The sequence below is a fragment of the Ambystoma mexicanum genome, chromosome 5p, assembly GCF_040938575.1.
Source record: "Ambystoma mexicanum isolate Mex_15411 chromosome 5p, UKY_AmexF1_1, whole genome shotgun sequence".
Taxonomy (NCBI): Eukaryota; Metazoa; Chordata; class Amphibia; order Caudata; family Ambystomatidae; genus Ambystoma; species Ambystoma mexicanum.
Window position 1 is genome coordinate 914058542 of NC_090930.1, and position 22381 is coordinate 914080922.

At 45.7% G+C, this 22381-nt stretch overlaps 1 protein-coding gene across 3 annotated transcripts in view; it reads right to left on the reverse strand.

Annotated features, from left to right (window-relative positions):
- LOC138481725 (maternal DNA replication licensing factor mcm6-like) overlaps positions 1-22381 on the reverse strand; it is an 860230-nt gene that overhangs the window by 589344 nt on the left and 248505 nt on the right. The gene's annotated exons all lie outside the window — the stretch shown is intronic.

Below are 22381 nucleotides of genomic sequence, written 5' to 3' on the forward strand. Positions count from 1 at the left end.
CAGCTGGAAGAAGAATCCATCAAACCTCTAAAAAAAGTAAAAACCCTGGAAGTGACTTTCGACCAACACTTGTCTATGAAACAGCATGTCAGTAGTATTGTCTCATCATGTGCATACTACATTAATTTCTAACACATCTAAGGCCGATCATCTCACAGGACAATGCAGAAACTATCGCGAGAGCAATAGTAGGCTCTAAAATAGATTACTGCTCGAGCCTTCTTATGGGAATTAATAAATCTGAATGCAACAGGCTGCAAATCTGCCAAAATGGGGCTATTAAAGCTGTTATGAACTCAAACACAGAGACCATGTTACACCAGCGAGACGTGAGCTGCACTGGCTGCCTGTGGCCTCCAGATTTCTATTCCGCACCCTGACTATTAAGTGCAGATCTGGGAAGATGCCTGGATATTTACAGCAGCTATTATCCATAAGAACTAGCACAAGAGCACTTGGGTCAAATAACTTGTTTCTTCTATCTGAACCTAAGTGCCACACTGTCAGAACAACCAATTCAGCCTTCATCTCTGATGGACCTAGAGCCTGGACCGCTCTCCCGCTGGAGTTCAGATCCATGGACTCCTTAGAATTCTTTAAAAAAAGATTAAAGACCCACCTGTTCCACTAAACGACCGATATGCCAGTGATATAATCTCGTTCAGCCCTACATTATGAATATGTTTCCTGTTTTTGTTATCTGTGTTCTGTAGTGCCCTCATGCCTTCGGGTTCATGGTCGCGCTATACAAATGTATTAAAGTAAAAGTAAAGTTATTCAAACATCCATCATACTTGTGTTTGTAATAAGTGGTGGAATAATGCTGTGATGAGACTGCAGGCACAGCACGTTTGTTTTGGAAGCCTTTGGCCCTAGCTGGTGAGCACAGCCTGTTTATTTTAAAACACTACCTCAAGCCAGTCAATGCTTTTTGCCCAAAAATGGGACAACGACTGAGCTGAAATCAGGAACTGGCGATTTGTTTTCTTAATAACTTTTAGTTTATAATGTATGGTTCGCAAACTTTGCAGTTGGGGTTCAGGGGGCAGCTCGACAATCTGTTTTGAATATTTCATGCAAATCCAGTCAGCAAGGTGGAAGTATTAGCAATAGAATCATGGGGGAAAATGTCTGCCTTTTCATTTCTGAAAATCCAGTCAGTCTCTCTGCTGCAATGCATAATGGGAGATATTGCCATCATTTTGGCAGAGGAAGCACTCCCTTCGCCAAGTTGTTTCTTATCTAGTAGTCGCATAAGCCCAGACCCCTCATGGAAATAGAGTCAATGCTTCCGGCCCAAGTTATTTTGTACCTTGCCCAATTTGGTTCCGAGGTTTTGGCTGTGCGCTTCAGCAAAAATGGGACTCCATCAATGTTCACTCTAACGCTTTTTTTCTCCAAGTGCGGAACTGGTTTTCTTTCGTGCACACTTTATTTTCCATCTGCACAACTGACTAATGAGGTAAGCCACTTTGTGAACATGCGTAGTGAGCTACCATCTCTGAAGAGTTTTCCAAACCACTGCAATTCTCTACAATTCCTTACAAATCTGCGTAAAATGTGCATCTTACACTTTTTCCAAAAACAGAGGCTAAAAAACTTATATATGTATGTGATTATAAAGCAAACTCATCAACTAGTTCAAGACCTCTACATATGCCGCAGTAGCCAACAAAATGTACTCTTGTGCAGAGAAAAATGTGTGCTTTGTGCCACTGAAAAAACACTTGTATATTACAAAAAATATTGCTTTTTATAATTGAGGCGGCTATCAAAAATTCAGACTGGATAAAATAAAGGGCAGATGGAATAAAGGCAACTAAAAGGAATGTGTCAGAAAACATGCCAATAGGAGTTCATGTGCCACTTTAATGAAGTAACTCAAGGGCCAGGAGAATGTGCCTCTCAATTTGGGTAAGGATGATAACTGCATCAGAATGACAATTATAGAATATGATGATCAAAATTCCCTGACTTCTGCTGACTATCCACATGTTGTCCTGTGAGTTAATCAAAACCAGCCTTACAGCTAAGAGTCATACATACCATCCATTTGTAATCCATAAAAACAAACATTTGTCCAATAAAAATGGGAAACAATGAACACGTAGGAACCAACCGCTGGCTTCTGCCCACAAAGCTCTATTGATGATATTGGAGTTCCTTCCTATGCCACTGCTCGGCTGGTTACATTCAGAAAAAATATTTGAGTGATCTCACAAAGAATAAAAGCAAAGAACATATTTTAATAAACAAAGTAGCCCTGTTGGCAAAGCCAATTACTTTCTTTACTCCCTGAAAAGTCATGTCACTAAGTAGGAAGCAAATTCTCATCAGCGCCTTGCCTGTAACCCTGATGTAGGAAGTCAAATGACAGGGCACATAATACAGCCTATAGATTTGCTCACCCTTCTTCACCAGAGCCTAGACAACATTCAACAAGAGACTTACTGAGGTTTCTTATAGAGACCTGTTGTAGTAAATCACATATAAGCCTTTTGGGTTAATAGCATCAATGCTCAGAAGTACAACAGCTTCAGGATCTTCTTCTGTAACTAGGGATCCCTCTGTAATTCACTGTTATCAGTTAAACAAGATGCAGAGGGATGCTACAGTCAAACAAAACACGTTTGTATTGAAATACCCTCCGCAGCTGAGAATAGAAGGAAACAGAAAGTGCAGTTCTCTAGACTTTTACTAAAGTTTCCTTTCCTTCAGCAAACAAACATTTTCTACACCGTACTGCCGAAACAACGAACTTGTTTTTTTAAAGTTAATTATTTGTTCTTCACCCGCAAGGAGTGTTCTCCTGTGCCCTTTCACCCGTACCCCTCTCCGGCTCCTGTGCTTGGCTCCTATACTAGTTGACAGGGCACTGTAAAACATTAGATTGTATCAATGGAATACTCACTGGGTTATTTGCATACCCATAGTACTTAGCAAGCAAAATATTTAGTGCCTCATCGTGATACATGCATTTTAAGAAAATGTCATGAATCTGCAGGTACACAATTTGCAGTGCACATATGATAGTTTTCAACTTATTCCACCTTTATATTGTTGGGTAGGATTATACAACTGAAAAGTGCAATCGTTTTTGTATAGCAACGAGACAATATAATTTTTTTAAGTCTATTCCCAATGCAACTCTGAACACTTGGAAACAATGCAGATTGTGTGAAAAGCCTTCTACTGTCTGAATATCCATTGCCCTTATACTATACACAAGAAATATCTGGCATAGCCTATACCCACTAGCCCTTGCAGGCCAAGTAAATTATAGTGCAATGCTTTTCTCCACGTATACGGTAATGTTAGCAATGCTAAAGTGGGAGACTCTGAGTCAGACATTTGTCTACTCAATATACTTAGGGAGCAAATTAATATTTGAGTTGTATAATGTGTTAACTTGCAAGGGATCCCTTGAAAGTGCTTGTGTGACATGTACTAAGAAAAGGAAGCATCGGTTGAGGTTCCACATCCAAGTAGCCTGTTTACCTACAGTCAGTATCCGATATTTGAGATAATTGGGTTACATAGTGTGGTTGATGCTTTTATTATTAATATTATTAGTCTATTGAGCGTGGACCTGGCTTCAGGAATCCACTGAGTGCTTTACACTCGTAGGGGGGAGGAACACAGTGAGGGTAGCAGAGAAAAAAGGGAGTGGGAGCTAACGGGGGAGGGCAACGGCAGCCAATTTGCATCAAGGGATATACAAGCAACCAGGAGAGGAGACAGCGGGGGTGGGGGCAGATCCCAGAGTCTCGGGTACAGTGGGGAGTGAAGGGTGTGGATTAATGTGTTATGTAGGAGACATTCCTTGACGAGGAAGGTCTTGAGCTCTTTCCTGAATGGCAACAGCAATGGGGAAAAGTCTGATGTTGACAGGAGGTGGTTCCAGATTCTTGGAGCATAGACCGAGAAGGTGGTCTGTCTCGTTTTTTCCTTCCTGCACAATCTAGTCAATGCCGTGTTAGCCACTGCATTCTTTGTTTCTTGGAAGATCTTGTAGGCTGGTATATCATCGACATTGATCATTTTCCTATATAGCTCAATTTTTTTCAAATCAACTATAGATCGTAGAGATTGGAGCACAAGCTCATGTCCGACTCTTTATCGAAAATGAATTCAGGAGGGCCAATATTTTCCTCCAGAATAGGCCTTCCAGGAGATCCCATATATTCTGGTCTATGTTTATTCACGACTCACTTGCGTAGCCGAGATAACGGCGGACACTTTTTGTCGATAGAAGACGATTATAGGTTGTAGTGAAAATTTACCATACTTTCGATGTAGGATTAGTCCTTGTCTGGCCAGAGAGGATATTTTGGCTCTTAGGTAGGTTTGCGATTCTACTTCTACTGTGGACTGGTTCACCACGATTACCAGATATTTGATAGATGACTCTTGCATCAGTTTTGCCCCGTTCAGGTGGAATTGAACGGCTTGGTTTTTGAGTTGTCTCACCATCGTCAAAGCCATGATTATCGTTTTGGTGATGTTTATCTTCAGGTCATTTTGTAGCATAGGTTTCTAAATCCCTGAGACTTCGTTGAAACCCCAACTGAGTTTTGTCCAAGATGACGAGGTCATCTGCATACAAAAGATGGAAGATCTTTGAGTTGTTTAGTTTTGGCGGATTTGCTGCCTGGAAACGCAGGGGTTCGGGTATATCTGATACGTATGAGTATTGCTGTCAAGGGACATCCCTGTTTGTCTGCTTTTATGGGTTGGGATAGTTGTCCCTGTTGAGATAGTCTAAGTCTCAGTGTTGTGTTACTATAAAGTTGTTTGATTGGTTCAAGAATCCTCATGGGACATTTCCATTTTTCCCACAATGCAGCTCTGTTCACCAGGTCAAACGAAGGCCATGTGCAGGTCTATGAAGGCTGCATAGATGTTGCATTTGTTGATCAGCGCTTCAGGTTTTAATAAGTTCAGGATCATAAAGTTCACGTGAGTGCTAGTGTACTTGTGAATCCTGTCTGTCTTGTGTCAAATTATGTTTTTGCTGAACCGTGTATGGAGTTTATTGAGAAGAAGTGACGCCAAAATGTTTCCGAGTGGATCTAGTAGGGCGATAGGTCTGTAGTTCGCTGGAATTTGCCTATCGCCTGCCTTGTAAATTGGAATCAAAATGGCTTTAGTCCACGTTACGGGAATTTGTTAAAGTTTTTCAATGGAAGTAAACAGCTGGAGACATAGTTTGGCCCAATCCTCTGGGTGTTTTTTGATGAGTGCATTACTCAGGCCGTCAGGTCCAGGAGCTCTTGATGTATTAAGTTTCCTTATAGTAGCTAGGACGACATTGTAACTCCAAGAGTTGTTCCACGGGGCCTGTTAGGAAGAATTCTCATAAATGGCTAATTTCCCCCTTACCTAATGAGTCCCTCAGCAGATTTCTAGGATGTATTTTTTCCACCAGGTAAGAGTGTAAGAGTGTGAGCCTTTTTCCCCACTATAACATGTGTTTTGCTGTGTGTGTTTTCACTTTGTGTGATCTTGAGCACTGGAGCCTCACCTACTCCATGGCCTCATATTTTTGTGTATGTTACACAGCACCTTCAGTGCAGTGACACAGGGTTGTCTGAGACTTCCCACCGACTCCATTTTCTGGGGCTGAATACTGTCCCCCAGAAAAGGGTAAAGTTGCCATTAAATTTACATAGTCACTTTAAAACACAGACCCAGTACACCCCATCTCACAAGGAGTATTGGAAAGGGTCAACTCTTATCCCTTTTTGTCTGTGCCTCTTGAGCATCGTTTCGCTCCCTTTACATCAAGACTTGGCTGGTGGCAGTGGTATCTACCCTAACTTTTCTACCGCGATTATCTTATATAAACATGGTAATGTTTTAGGCTATTATATTAGCCTCGAACATAAACCCGCTTGTCCAAATACATTTTATTTTGGGTCCGGTTGGGTTTATTCGCCATTTATTTTTGTAAGAGTCTCTTGTGTTTTTCTCTGCGCGACAAACCAGGGATGATTCGTTTGTTCACTGTATTTTCGCGGGCTTCTGCACAGAAGCCCTCCTTAAGGCACCTGAAAGTCTAGGTAGGCAGGATGTGAGGGAGGGGTCTTCAGACCCCTGCCATGGGTTCCTTTGGTAACCCAAGTCGCACTCCTGTTCAATTAGCTGAGGGGACTGTCCTTGCCAGGACAGCCACCCTGCTGTGTGATTGCCAGCCAGGCTGTATGAATGGGGGAAAACTGCATAAAAAGCAGGTCTGTGGGACTGGAAAGGCAGAGTCGCCACTGGAACGAAAGAACCAATGAGGAACGATTGAACCGCCCGGTGAAGCCCCGCTGCAGGTCCGAATCTCCAGAATCCGATGACTGAGAAGATCCACCAGGAAACTTCTTCCCTTGAGCTGGTGGGACCAACCAGTTCATCCAAACAGCAAGCCAGGACCCCTCCTCTGGTCGAATTCACTGTACAGAGCTACAGTGGGCCGGATAGCCAGGAAGGTCAGACCCTGCTTGGATTTTAAGGAGCACACCTTTTATTTGTTGCTTTGCTCTGCTGCTGGCTTCTTCCCTGGGTAGTGCAGGACCCTCCAGTCTTCCTACTTCTGATCAGTCCGACTGCAGGAGCTACCAGGAACGTCCGCCTCCGCTACAGCTTCTCAGTTTCAAGGTACTGTGCAAATACGGTTGTCCGTTTTGTTCAACCGTGGTTAAAGTGTTTGAAATCTTTCTCCAATCTGAGGGCTTGTCCTACTCTTCAAACTAACTTTGTATCAATCAACCTCGTCCGGAAACCGTGCCATGAACTTTACCGCGAACTACCCTGAACTGTGTGATCTTGAGCAAAAGACTTTTGACCCATTGACTTTGGCCCCAAGCCTTTTCTATCTGATCTCCTAATTGAAGTTCCTCTTGTTCAACTGCCCCGAGTACTTACCTGTTGATTTGATCTAATTTCTAATAACTTTTGTTTTTCCCTCCCTTTTAAATTGCTGGAGTGCCATTTTGCTCCCACTTCATTTTGTGAGTTTAACTGGTCTGGAATGTAAGGGAAGTGGTGTGGTGTATTACGATTGTGATTTTTGACTTGCTTATAATAGTGTAATGTTATACAACTAAAGAGTGAATTAAATGTATATGTTTTTACTTGAAAACCTTGAGTCAGTGTTTGCCTAAAACATAGTAATTGCTGTCCTTTGTGTAACTATCTTTTACTGCTCACTTAATCTTGAGATAAGTCTGGCTGCTCCGCTACTGCTACCACTTTAACTGTGTAGTACAGGCTTGTACCAAAGGTGAAATTGTACTGTCACTTGTAGTCTCAATTGTGTGTGGTGTTCCCAAAGCATACTGCTTATAATTCTGCCCAACAGGGCCCAGTCGGTGATCGCTTCATTTAGAGGTCGTTCTCTCGTGGTTTGATTATAGATGGTCTCGTAAAGGGTTATCCAATCGGACTCAGGGATCCCTTGAATTTGTTTGTGTTGATTTTTGTTGAATTACTACTTTTAAATGAGTTTGCTGCTTGGGACAGCAAGTGCCCTAATCCCAGGAGTACTGAGACAAAGAAGGGGGCTGAAGAGCAGTGCAGGCCTGAAAGTCAGGCAATTAGGCTGAACATCCCACACCCAAGGGAGGCGGAGAGGCTTAATAAGCTCACTCAAGCTCAGGCCAATAGTAGCAGTTAGCAGCAGAAGTACTTGCTGGGGCAGAAGGAGGTAGCAGAAGAACACATTGCTGGTGAAATCCAAAGAAGCAGGAAGAATGAGGGATGCCAGGATTTACTATCCACTTATTCTAGTTTCCGTTTCATTGAGTTGGTCCTTTCTCCCCCCCAAAGTCTGGATTGCAGAGATTGCGTAGCAGTAAGCGTGAAGTCAGAGCTTTCCTGCAGGTGAACCCGATTGTAGTTTTTGTAGAGAGAAGCATGCAGCAGAACCGTGCCTGGAGGCTGTGTGCTCCATGGGGCCTTGGTGAGCCGACCTCAGTGCCTGTGTGGTGGAACCAAAGGCAGTTTGCAAAGAGGAGCATGCCTGGGCAAGAACACACCTTTGGTAGAAGCCTTGCAGCCTGTGACAGAGTTCTGCTGTGCGCCCTCAAGCCTTCAGGCAGTGAAGGCGCGCAACTGTAACTAGTTGCTTTTCACTCGTGAAAATGTTTAATTGAATCAAGCTGAAGGGAGCATGTCTGGAGTGCAACAAATGTAGCACTTGCGTATGAACACAGATGCTGTAGAAATCAGTTTAAACACAATACCTGTTCAAACATCTTAATGTTTAGAATGGTTGCATGCACTTAAAGGGGACTTTAAAACAAATACCAAGCCTTGTAAAGACCCGACAACATTGTATCTTGTTACCCATGTATTAAACCTCTATACATTAAATAAGAAAGAACAAACCAGCATTGCCTTAAGCCAAGAGGTGAACAAGTATTGCCCTCAGCCAAAAGAGACTGAAATAACTTGCTATTCCATAACCATTATTACCAGAGGAAAGGGGCCGCATATCACATCTTTAAAGGTAAAGCTTGTACATGATTGACTATGGTGTGGGCGTCCCAGATATTGGTCAAGAAATGATAAATTACAGTAGTGACTACCTTAGTCCTATCCCATAGTCCCCTTTCCTGCATACTGTATGGGCATCCCTCGATAGGGACAGGAATCACAACCTTTTTCACCAGAAATAATTATCTTCCCTTTAAATTTAGATGTGCGGGAGTGCGGCCCTGGGATCATGCACTCCCCGACTCTGCCCACAGGCACCACTCAGTCCCCTTTGAAGCGTTGACAATATTATGATTGCCTAATGACAGATTTTATGGGGAGGATGGCAGGACAGAGGAAAGGTGACTAGGAGTATGTAAGTCACTACAGTGAATAACTTATAACTACTCCTACATCCCATGCCCTTTCCCCCATACTGTTTGTGCAGTAACAACTGAATGCAGCCGTGGGGAGGAGAGTTGACCTAAGAAAACAAGTTCTTCAAAACTGCTTCGACAAATGCTGCGTCCGATCTAGCGCTGGCATCCAAGCTGTAGCGTTTGCAAAAGGCTGATGGGGAAACCCAAGTAGCCGCCTTGCTGATCGTCTGCCATGGGACATGTCTCTGGAATGCCTCTGCCATGACCTTGGGTCTGATGGTGTGGGCATGCAGGTTTGCTGGCAAAGGCCTGTGCTGCCCCTCATGTGCCTCCTTGATGGCCATAAACAAACTCCAGGAACTCAAGAATAATTCACTGAGAGCTGCACTTAGTCTCCCGAGGTCATGCTACATATCCACTCAGACATAATGCCAATTGGCTACCCATCCGAGATAGAAACACTCTTCGCACCTTGGCCATCACACACAAATGTCTAAAACTCTGTCCCAAATACATGGCAGAAAGAAATCTGGCTTCACCAACCCACACGTATTACCAGATCTTTGTATCTTGGGACCACTAGATTGTGGGACTGCAATCTAAAAACAGCAGGAGCTAGTTTCCCAATTCAAGCAGCCAAACGCTGGAACTCTTTACCCATCCCCCTCAGACACGAACCCTCATTCCATCACTTTTAAAGCCATTATAAAAAATTGGCCGAGTACCAAGCCCCCTCAGTAAGTAGCACTTACCATCACCTGAGACGCCTGGGCCCAGCCTCTGCAGCTCACCACTGTACATTCTACCTTACATCTTATTACTTGACCCACCTGTAACCAGGGTCCATTTGTTGATGATAATCTGTTTGCCTGACTGTCTAGGTCTGTAACCTTAAGTCTCTCAAGAGCCCTTTTACCGCAGGGCTTGGTTTGCGATACAATTAACAAATACAAATAACCACCCACCTTGCTATCGAAGCATTTGAGGATTGACAGCCAGGTTTTGATCTGCCAAAATTGATGAAGGCATACGATTTACAAACGCTTTGTCCTGTCCAGATAGAATCTTAGAGCATGCCCGACATCCAGACAATGCAATACTCTGAGCCTCATCCTTCGGGTCCGCAAAGAACACTGGGAGCACCATCTCCTCGTTAATGTGAAAGGAAGAAAAATTTAAAAAGGCAGGATGCGTCCTAGCACCACCTTGTCCTGGTGAAATGCGGTATAAGGCTCTGAATCCACCAGAGCCTGAATCTTGCAGATCACCATGCTTAAGTAAGGCCAACCAGCAGGGCAGTCTTAATAGTAACCAGCCTGAGGTTTGCTGATGCCATGGGTTTGAAGGGCTTGCGAGCCAGGGTGCCCAACACCATGTTAAGGTTCCAGACCAGATGTGGACGTTGGATAGGAGAATATAATCTGGTCAAATGCCTTTTAACACTGGATTGTAAGAGCAGAAAAGATGGTCTCTAATTCTTGTAGGCTCCTATAGCCGCCAGATGCATACAGCAGGTGTCTACGTGCACACCCAAGAGAGCCAGATGCACAGAGAAGGATAACATGGTCCAGTGATGAAGTCGGCAGCTCATTCTTGTTTGTCTTGGCCCAGTGGCAGAAACTGGTCCACTTGCTCCTGTACTGCCTCCTGTTGGAGTAGCTTCTTGCCCCTTGTACGATAGTCAGGTTGTCCTGTGACAAGTGTAGATGCTTCAGGGTGACCTGCTTAGGAACCAAGATGCCAGGGCTTACTTCTGCAGAGCTAGGTGAACCACTGCACCTCCCCCTGCTGGGAGAGTATGTGGGCTGGACCCAGCATGAAGTGCACTGGAGGTTGGTCCGACAGTCGGAGGAGCTCCAAGAACTAAGATCTTGTCAGCCACCATGGTGCTATCAAATTTAGTCGACTGCTCTGACTCCCCGACCCTGCACATGACTGTGAATCATCAGAGTGTGGGGGGAGGAACGCGTATGCATTCAAGGCATTCCACATGATCTGCAACGCTTCCCCCAGAGATCCCCTACCTTGCCCCAACAAGGAAGCAAACTACGGGTACCACCCGTTCATGTTGGTTGATAGGTCTACCTTGGGGTGGCCCCTCCTGTCGAAGATCCCCCTCAGGACTGCTTCGTTCAACTGCCACTCTTAGTTGTCGATCCCCAGTCGACTGAGCCTTTCCACCACCAGGTTGGACTTCGGCAGGTAGCCTACTGACAAATGATGTTCGACAGTGCCCACTCCCAATTGTCAATGGCCAGCAGGCAGAGCGGAGGGAGACCTGGTACCTCCCTGCTTGTTGATGTCATTCATGCAAGTGGAGCTGTGTTTGGATGCAGACAGACTTGATGTTGACAATGGGGAGGAAAGCGTTTAATGCAGGCCAGATGGCCATCATACAGAGTCAGTTGATGTGTTCCAGCTGCTTCTGTCTTGACCATATTCCATGGACACTGGTTGTCCAGTGTAGCCCCCCCACCCCATCCGTCTAGGGACGAATCCACGCAATGGCGATCTCCGGAGAAGGCTGCCCGTCTGCCCTCTAACAGGTTGGTCTCTGCACTCTACCACTCCGAGCCCGGGAGTAGGTGCTGTGGTATGCCGACTAGAGCTGCCTGCGAGCCTGTCTCCAGATTCCAAGAGTCTGAAAAATGCAATTGCAGTCTCCTCATTTGGAGTCATGTGTGGCACAGCCAGGAGACAAGCCACTATTTATTTCCAAGCAAGTGCTGGTACCACCATGCAGAGGTCACTGGTCTGATGGGACAGTGCCTGGTGGCCTTCCTGATTTCTTGTCTGCCGAGGGGGAAGATCCTCTCCACCCTCACATCCCAAATTAGCCCTAGGAATGTTAAGGACTTAGTGGGGAGTAACTGACTTCTTGAGGTTGATAGAGAACCCGAGAATATATAGCATGTGCATACATGCTGAAGCTGTGCTCTGGTACACAAGTGGGGTATGACCTTCCTGATTGGATTTATTAGCACACTTCTGATTTCGGTGTGATTATCTAAATGGAAGTGGAGGTTCTTATCAAAGTATCCTCCAGGACCAACAAATGTTGAAACCTAAAATAGCTCGGGATATTCAAAAATCTATACCCATGGCTGGCCTAATTGGAGCATGAAGCACCAATAAGGAGAAAAAACAACTCCGATGAGCCACTATTTAATCAAATTTTATTTTTTAAAGATGTAAATATGATTTCTTCAAAATAAACTACATTCATGCATACAAATTCATACAATCGTAAGTGCACAAAAACATGGCAAAAACAATGCCCCAAACTCAAATGGAGATTGCACTTATGAACAGGATTTTCTACAAATATGCAATAACAACAAATATGAAGTATAAATATTGGTCTGTAAACATAAGCAAGAAAGCATAGTTTTACCTATATCATGTAAAGTTCATGGAGAAAAGTGAAGTAACCACCCACGGGATTCCAACCTGCTGATGTCAGGTAGGGAAGTTCTCAATCCAAACGCCTGAGAAATTACTTTCTTGTGGTTCTAAACCAGTTCAAAGGGAATTATTTTCCTGGTGGGATGGGGGACTGATCAATGGTTACTGTGGATGTGTAGAGACCAATCCAAGGCCCTGTACAGCATAGGGAGACTCCACTCGGACTAGCCAGCCGTCGAGGTATGAATGAAGGTGGTGGCCCTGAGCCCGGAGGAGGGCTGCTACCGAGTTCATCAACCTTGTAAAGACCCTCGGGGCAGAATTGAGGCCAAAAGGGAGGACAATGTATTGAAAATGAAAGCCCATGAACCTGAACCTCAGGAAGGAACGATGGGGCTCTCAAATCGGGACATGCAGGTAAGCATTTTTCAGATCCAGGGAGCACATCCAGTCTCCCCTAAAGTGTCTCCACGATGAGTGCTGGAGTAATCATCTTGAACTTTTGAAGGGGTAGGGAAAGGTTCAAGGGAGAGGTTTAGAACTCTCGGGCCAGCCTGGTTCTTTTTCTGAATGGGGAATATCCAGGTATAGAAGCCCATGCCTCGCTGTGAAGCTGGAACCTCCTGCATCACCTGACTCACTATGAGCTAACAGATTTCCAGCCCAATCTGTGAGCGTGAGGGGAGGAAAGAGGACATTGAAGAATTGGCAGACGAAAGCCTGTGGAATCTACGGGGAGGATCCATGGGTCTGCAAACCTTGCCCAACCGGAAAAGGATGTGACTGGCAAGCCTGCCCCCACCAGAGACCTGTGGATCTGGATGGCATTGGCAGTCTTTTACCCTCTGAGACTGGTGCCCGAGGGGGAGTGGGGGTGGTCTGGAAAAAACCCTTGTAAGAGGATTTGTGCTGCTTGCGCCTGAGCTGGCTAGGATACCGGTCAGGCTATCCAACGCATCGCTCCTGAAAGCCCTGAAGCCACCGAAGGTACAGGTTCTGCCAGAGCATTGGTGACTTTGGCTATAGGCCTTAGGCACCAATTTTGTCAAGATTAGCAAAGACTTCACTGTTTGCAAGCAATTTTTCTTGTCAAGTTCATCATCTGTAGCCGAGTGAAACAAGTACCCCCCCTCAAATGGCAGGTGGAGAATGCACTCATGCACATCAGGGTTAGACTTAAGCCAAGCTGTCCTCATCAGTGGTGATCCAGATAGCTCTACCTGCGGTATCGATGCAAGCTACTGTAGACTCCACGATATCCTGGGCCACAATTTTCGCCTCTGCCAACCCAGCCCTGAACCGCACCAGACCATGCGCAGGGAGCTCTGGGAGGAAATCTGCAACCTCCCACCGAAGCTCTTCATTTACTGCTGCCAACATTGCAGCAGCATCGTGCTGACGCATGTGGAGCATGGCAGAGTAAATCTTTTTGCCATTGCACTCCAACAGCTTTTCCTCTTTCCCTAGGAGTGCTGAGGTGGGGCAGATGAACACAGCAGCTTGGAATAAAGGGAGGCTACAGCTAAAATGAGGAATGCGGTTGGGGGTGCACCGACAGTATGATTGAGCCCCCATCTGCCTGCCTATACCTGGCATCAAGGAGTTTATTGGTAGGCTGCGTGGAGTGCGGCTTCACCCATCCCTTCTTGGCCAGGATTATACATCCTTTTGCAGAGGGATGGCAGTTCTTGTGGTGGGGCAGATGGTCAGCACCTCGGCCAGGACCCCTGCCTCAGGTTTTTCAATGTGTGGCTTCGTGGTCCCCAGATATTTAGCCATACCTGCTAGCCTCTTGTGGAAAGCCATAGCTGACGAGGGAATATCTTGATCCTCATCCATGTCACCCGCTGTGTCCTGCAGATCAGGAGCTGTTGGAGGAGTGCTGGCTGCGGGCAGCTGTGGCATGATGACTGGCAGTGCAATGGGCTAAGGGCTGCACTGGAGGCGAAGCCACCATGACTGGTGTGAGTGCGGTAAACATCCTCGCATGCAGATGAAGGGCCTGGGGGTGTAGGATCCAGGCCCTGTGGCTGCTGAGGTCTTACCGGTCCTTGTCCACCAAGCTGGGAGCTGCGTACCACCCCTTTGATGATGTGGTCAGGTATGACGTGGACCATGTAATTGGCATTGTCCAGTCCCATCTAGCGCCTTTGTGCGCCCTCAGCGATGAGACCGGGAGGAGCTTGTGACCCCTCTGCCTGTTGGCCAGTAGCTCTAGGAGTCTCGGTCCCTTTACTGGTCTTAGGACCTGGAAGGCCCCTCCCACTTCGGCACTTCCCTGGGAAGGTGTCAACCTTGCGGGGTGCGGAAGAGAAAAGGGTTCCTGCCTTGGACCTAGTCTTCCTCCTCACGTAGGTCTTTGTCCTCGGGAAATGATCTTTCTAACAGCTCCCTCCACCTGGCCAAACGATTCTTCAGAGCTCACAGGATCAGTGCGTTGCACGCTGAACAGCTGTCTCAACCATGGTCGGGGCCAAGGCACCGGAGGTGCATGGGGATCCGACGTGGGGAAGGAACCCTCACAGGCCGAACACCTGCTAAAACATGCCGTCAACATGCACCGGGGAGGAACATGGCACCAGAGGACAGAGTATTCTCGGACAATTGCTATGAGACAAAAGACGAGGGAAAAAAAAAAAAAAAACAGTCTTCCAGCAAAGAGGGCATGGATTTACAAGGCCAGAGCCCTAACCCAGGTGCACTGGTGAAAGCAGTCCGTTTCGAGTAGTACTGGTGGGTAGAGTCAGGGCTGCATAGTCCCAGGGCCACGCCCCCAAGGGCATCTGAATTTAAAGGGAAGACAATTTTTTCTGGTGAAAAAGATAGTTTCCCATACCTAGCGAGGGACGCCATACTGTATGGAGGAAAAGGGACGGGACATAGAAGTACTTGCATTGTAAAAGGCAATATAGGTTGCATTGAAAAATATTTGGTTGGCGGCTGAACAAAAGACAAGACTGTTTAAAAGTAGCCCTACAAGGAAGGTGGCGTTTAAAAGAAGGCAAAGACATGGCTTGTCTGGTAGAGCTGAAAGGGTATTGGTGGAATTCTGGTCTAAATTATAACATTGTATAGAAATGTTAAAAGCGGTTTTAAGTGGAAGAATTTGTTTAAGTTTAAACACAGAAGAGCTTGTGGTACACACTTGTAGTTCGGTCTGGCAGGAGAGCTGAACAAGACAGAAGCGGAGGTAGACTGGGAGTGTATCACCCTGGAGGAAAGCAGAAGTTTTTATATTTCATGGTGCCAGGAAAAAAAAGCACTGGAAAAGACACATGCTTCATAGTGCCAAGAGTAGAGCACAGAGAGTAGGGGGTTGGAGTTGTGGTGTTTCATGGTGCCAAGAGAAAATCACTGAGAAAAGCCTCATGTTTCACGGTGCCAAGGGAAAACAGAATAAAACGGTTTCATGATGTCAAGAGGAAAGTGTGTGAAGCAAACCTTGCATGTCATGGTGCCAAAGAGGAAGAGTGACATTCTTCTAAAGAATCTGGAGTTCTTAATGGTGCCAAGGAAAATGCACCGATAGAGAAGTCAAGAAGTTATATTTTTACATATCACTGCAAGAGAAGCAGTACATTTTTGTTTAAATAACTTCTTGACCTCCATCTCCTGGATGAGAAGGATCTTCTCTGGCTTGATCTGTGAAGTGCCGAATGTTTAATTCAATCCAAATAGACTTTACCAGGAACTGTATTGGGAGTCTGATTTAACCTTGGATTTTCTTAATGCTTTGTGTTGAACCTGACAGACTTAAAACCTGGGGAAGGGTATTCACCTATGTTAAGAACATTACATTCCAAGATGTTGCACATACAAGTGTTCAATTGCCATATACTTTGTTTATATTTTTGTACAAGTGTGAGGGCCAGTAATTGTAATGCTCACCTGGTATCCATGGGGATGTCACTCAGCCTGTTCTGACCTCTATGACCTCAAACCCTTCCCTGGAGTCTACTCGACTGGAGACTGGGCCTGAAACAGAGAATTGGTAGAGTTTAACTCCCTATTGGCTGTGTGCTTGAACCCCTTCTTCCCCGGGGTCCAACCCTTCCCTTTGATCCACAGCTCACCTTGTTTTCTTGGAAAGTGTGCTCTCCGTCGTGCTTTTAGCGCAGGGGCATGTTGATTGATGCGGGGTCGTTGCTGCCTAGTTACTTCACTGGCAAGAGTCTGACAGGTAAGAATGAGTCTTTTGAACAGTTCTCCAACTTCATTCCTTTCCTTCCTTAGATGATGGCCAGCGTCCGGGGATGGCGACGTGCTGCTGAGATGAGTAGCGCTGAGGGTGAATGAGAGCGTGATGCGCGATGCAACCCTTTCGTATTTGTATTGAACAGAGTTCTTTTTCTGTGTCTTTTAGGTGCCGCAAAGTTTTCAGCATGGATGCCGGTTATGAAGAAGAAACACGGTGAGTAAGCGCAGTATGCGGCGCCTCTAGATGTTTCCATGCTAACCTGGAGTGTCTTTTCCCTCTTGCAGATGGATGAGAAGTTCTGGAGACAGAGTTCCCCCAGAGCGGCTGGGATTCAGTTAAGCGTTTGAAGCTAATACAGTCTTTAAAAATAAAAAAAGATTTGCTGAATGCTTACTAATGCCTTTTTTCTGTTCTTTTCCCTTTTCCTTAGGGAGCGGTGTGCCGGGATGGGAATGACACCACCCCAAGATGCCCGCAGAACAAAAGCAGGGATGAATGATGGGCAGAAGCGCCGCAAGGTAAGGCTGTTCCCAACGGTGTTCTTGTTCTTGCAGGAGCTGAGCGCAGAAGAAAGATGCAGGCCTACTGGAGACCGATCCGAACACAGTGAGTGTTACACTGCAGGTGCAGAAAACACAAAGCAAGTCTCTCAGCCTGGGCGTGGCTTAAATAGTCTCTGGGTATCCCAGGTGTCTCTGGGCTGAACCACACCCAAAAGACTAGACTGCACATGCAGTTCTGGGAACTGAAATATGTGGGGGCATCCATCTAGTCCCCATCAATGCACTACAAGTCCAATCCCCAATGTTATCCTATGGGAGTGAGTGAGTCTGGTGCCACAAGCGCCAAGTCTGACTCCAAGTGGGTCTTTGGAGGGATGGAGAGGCCCTTAAGGGCCATTTAGGTGATCGTGGCCTGGCTCCAGCCTGACATCTTGGAGGGCTGGGGACACGAGGGGCAGGAATCATGACAGAAATGTTGCATTAGAGTGTTTTTCCTTTGTTGGTCTAGCTAGGGAAATCCCTGTTAGATTAGGACAAGATAGGTGTTGGATTTATAATTGTAGTTTAATGAAGTGACATCGTTTGAAACACCCTCTAAAATGTACCCGCCTCACATTTCAGACCCCTCAAACCCCATAGAGAAAAAGTCCACATTCCTGTGCAGCACACAACTGCAACCACTGGAGTGAATTGGACCAGGTATGAAACAAGTTGGGCATGTAGCATGGACTATTTCCGGGAGGGGTCTAGGGTTATTCCATCCAATAGTAGTTAACATATTTGTTAGATGGGTGCCCAACCCCGCCGCCCCCCCCCCCCCCCTGCCAGAATTAAATCTATGCATGTGTGACACAATGCATCAGTAAGGCTTTTCAGAAATGAAATCTACATATTTATGGTGGCCCAATGCGAAAGATTACCACAGAAATTACTGAGGAAATGCAAAAATGGAAATGGGAAAAAAAGCTAATTGAAGATAAAAACCTGAATTGGCATCAGGATAAAGGTGGGGGTGGGAGAGGGGGAGCAGTGAAGGGGGGGGGGGGGAGAGAAGATTGGACACCATGCAAAATTGGGGAGTTGGAGGTGGTCTGGGAAGCCAGTTGCAGTTCAAACACTTTTGCATTATGGGGGTAATCCAGATGATCATATTAATTACTGCGGTAATGGTGGTGCAGTTATTTTACAATAAGGTGAGTACATTAATCTGCGGTAATTGTCGTTCGATTATCGCAATCATTATCAGGGTAAAGTAATCCAGAAAGAAATATATGGAGGACAATTATTGCGATTACATCTAAGCAGGGGGATAGCTCTTTGTGCCAGTAGCCCTGGGCAGTGGGCCCTAAAGAAGCCTATTGCTGCGCATGTACAGTGGCCACAACTAGAGGGCAATAGAGAAACCTATTGGTGCTACATTCACAGTGGCCCTGCCCTTGCGCCCCCCCCCAGGAAACCTGTAAGTGGAACATTTACAATGGCCACGGTCAAAGGCCATGGCTAGTGAGCCCTAAATAAATCCCATTAATGCAACATGTACAGTGGCCATGGCTAGTTGGCCCCAAGGAAACCTATAGGGGGAACATGTACAGTGTCCGCCATGTCCGGGCAACAGCCAAGTTAAGTGGGACCCTAAAGAAATCCTATTGGTGCAACAGGCACAGTGGTCATGGCTGAAGTCCACGTCTAGTGGCTTTGAATATACTATGGTATAACAAAACCTTTGAAATTCACTAGGAAGAAAACGATTTATTGCAACAAAACCCTTGAAATTCAGCAGGTGTGGAAAGTCATGGCTGCAAGCACACGAGCACATACATTATAAGAGAAGGAATGGGCGTAATTATAGGGGGAAAAGGGGGTTTTGTTCCCCCCCCAAACCTCTGTGGCATGCCTTTGTGTCCCCCCCCACCCCCATCTTTTGGAGGGAGGTCAAGGGGGCCAGAATCATCAATTATGTCATTGGACAGTGCAAGCCTTGCTGGGGTGCCCAGCAAGGCTTGCGCTGTCTCATTACATAATACTGAGATGCCCAACAGCCTGTATCTCACCCTGGCTGGGCTGACTCAAAGTCAGCAGCCAGGGTGCTGAACTGGGTGTTGCAGGGCATGGCGCTTGTGCTGCCACGCTAGCAGCAGCACTTCCAGGGGCCGTGGCTCAGAGAATCACTTTCTGGCTTTGTGTTCGTGCAACACACAGACAGGAACTAGGAATCTCATTCAGCTTTCTGGTTTCTGTCTGGAGGTGCGTGAGTGTGAAGAGGTTAGGTCGGTGTAACATGAGACATGACCCGGGCGGCATTTGAAAGCAGAGGTACTTTAAAAAAACATTATCATTTTTAATTATGTTTGTGTATGTTTGTTGGGGGGCTGGGCTGCTGGTTGACCCTAGTGAGGACGAGTGTCACATTTGGCAAATGTGAGCAGAGCTCACAGTACACATTAAGCCCCCAGGAATGAAGACACACTAACAATAACAAATGGTGCATTCTCTGTGGCAAGCCAAATCTATGTAACGCCTCTAAAATTAGTCTTGCCACTTTTCAGATGCTACTAAAGCACCACCATTCTAATTTCAAAATGAAGTTGGTGGAAGGCGCTCCTTCCCCAAGTAGAGTGGAAAGAGTCAAGCTGAGAAAACCTGTGACCCAAAACTGTCATACTCTGCAAATTCTGTGAAATGAAGCGGAGTGTGATACACCTTCCAAACCTGGTGAAATTTTGTTAAGTAGTTTTTGCTCGTGGTGCGCAGAAGGAACCGTATGGGATTTTGTGTTAAAAGCACACTTTTAGGAGCCCTGTATAACTTTTCCCACTGCCGCCAAAAATAATCTTCACCAAACTGGAAAAATGTATTTTGAGGTTTCCAGACACTTTTTTGGACGGTTCGGTGCAAATTAGTAAATGGGTTTCATGGTTCCGGTTTCAGGCTACCAATTTGGTAACATTAGTGGAAGATGGTATTTTAACACACAAAAAAAAAAAAACTGCAGGATCATTCCAGATGCAGGAAACTCATCTATTAGAGCTCTGCCCAGGCCCCCTGAGGCAAAATACATGCAAACATCCTAATTATTATATGGATTGCACCAACAGAAGTGAGTTCACAGAAAAGGACATTGCAAGGCGCATCATCAGTCTTTGATACTTGGAGGCAACATGGAAGTGACTTTAGAATAAGCTGCCATAAAGAAGACGAGTGACAAATAGCTTTGTTTTGCAAAATACCTAAATTGCACTATTGTTATATGTGGAAAAACTCTATATTCATTAGGCTTTTCCATTATAATACCATGCTACATTAACCTAAGCTTTGCAGTGAATCAGAGTCACTTGCAGAGCTACAGATAAGGGACAATGGGGATCATTATGACCATGGCAGTAGCCATGCTGGTAAATACCGGCACCACTGCTGCTGGAGTCATGAATTTCCCCATTGCCGGGTGCCGGTAATTATTACTCCCCATTCCCATTTGTGTCCCGTTGGAATCAATGGGAATGGGGAGGCCGGATGCAACGGCACCATACATGAATGGTGCCGGTGCATCCGTCAAGGTCTGCTAGCGGGTGCCGGTCTGCCCGCCAGGTCAGACCTAGCGGCCGGAAAGGCACTCGTCGTTTGCCAGTCCGGTAACATTCCCGTAGCTTATGGGCACCTTTGTTACCGGACTGGCAAACTTGTAATGAGGACCAATGTGATTAAATGATTTGCTCAGGATCACAAACTGGGTTAAATGGTGAAACTGGGATGTGGACAATTTAAGTGACCGCACACATCTTTCCAGGTTTAGTGGATATAGATATTTATAAAGGTTTTGCTTTGCATTTCATGTGCGTAAATAATTATTTATAGCGATGCCTTGGAAGCAAACCACATTACATAATAAACTAGCCTTTCATAGTAAACTAACCATACACTATATACATTGTCATAGAAATATGTTGAGCAATGGGAGTATGTCTTTAGTTTTATTCTCCCCATTCTGCATGCAAAGTCACAATAGCATCATGTAGATTAATGTGGGCCTAACAAATCCCCCTATAGTCATTTCATAAAGCATGCAACATTATGCACCCTTCTCACCTTTGATCACTCCCTCCCATTCACATTTCTAAAGGGACAAAAGTCCCTGATAATATTACCCCCATCCATCCCATCAGTGAGTAATGGCTCACTTTGTAATGCTCTGTTGATACAGAGCAACATGACGACCTTCTGCTGTCTGGAGCTCCTTGGGACATTGTCCTGCCAGCGGGACACCTTTGCCGTTGGGCACCTTCTTTGAGGAGCCGAACGGGAGAGGTGTCCCAATGACAAATGTCCCGTCTGGCCCTTAAAAGAGCCACAGGGGGCATCTTACCCCCCCGCCTCTCCCGCTTGGTACTCCACTGCTTGGAGCCATTTGAACACAGGAAATCATACCTTAATTTTAATCAGTCAGAATCTTGTAGAAAAAAATCTATCAGCAGGTACACATATAAGGTGCTGTGCAGAACCCGAGTTTGGAGATATATAGCATTTAAAAATTGATACCAAGTATACTTGGTCACCCACTGCACTGCATTAGCCGGTAGCTTCTGCCTTTGAATTAAAGGAAAAATCAAGGGAATTGGATTGCTGACATTGCAGTGAATCGGTTGCTTTCGGCCACAGCTTTATAGTTTAGCTAGGTCAAGTCAATTTAGCCCAAAATTTCAGGGATCAGGGGGCGATAAAGTCTGGTCTGCTCAATGGACGTTACGCCATTGTTTCCATGTGTTACTGTATATGTACATATACATGTTGTGTGCGCAAAGTGTATGTCAATGGATGCATTTGTGTGTGAGTATGCAAGCATGTGTGTTAACCTTTGTGTCTGAATGAATGATAAATAATGCATTGTTTGGATGTTCTATTGGAATTAAGTTGTGAATGTTATGTTGTGTCACTGGGTGCATGGCAGGCCGGATGAAGATGTGTGGGGGCCCAATTGAATTTTTAAAATATGCCACCAGTCTTATGAAAGTTATAACAATGCGCAAGCAATTGACTCTTGTGGTACAGTAGTCTAGTGTTATCCCTCAGGGATTTAGTTTGTTTGATCGAGGTACAAAATCACGGTGGAATTGACCGTAGTCATTTTCACTGCGAATAAGTTTTTACCTTGGTACAAAAAACCAAACCCATGTCCTCCTAAACTGCCAGTACACCGATTAACCCCTCCAACTTACCCTTTCTCCATCCGCCGCCTCTCCTGTGCCCTGCAGCATCAGATCCATCCATCTAACGCAGGCCAGATCTGATGCTGCAGGGTCCCATTTTCTTTTTTTTATTGGGTCCCCTACCACCAATGCTGAAGACACCTGCAACCACCAAAGTCAAAAATACCGAACATGGGGAGCGGGGAAAACCCCACAACCCCAGCTCTTCATGTTTGGTAGCTTTGGCCTCGA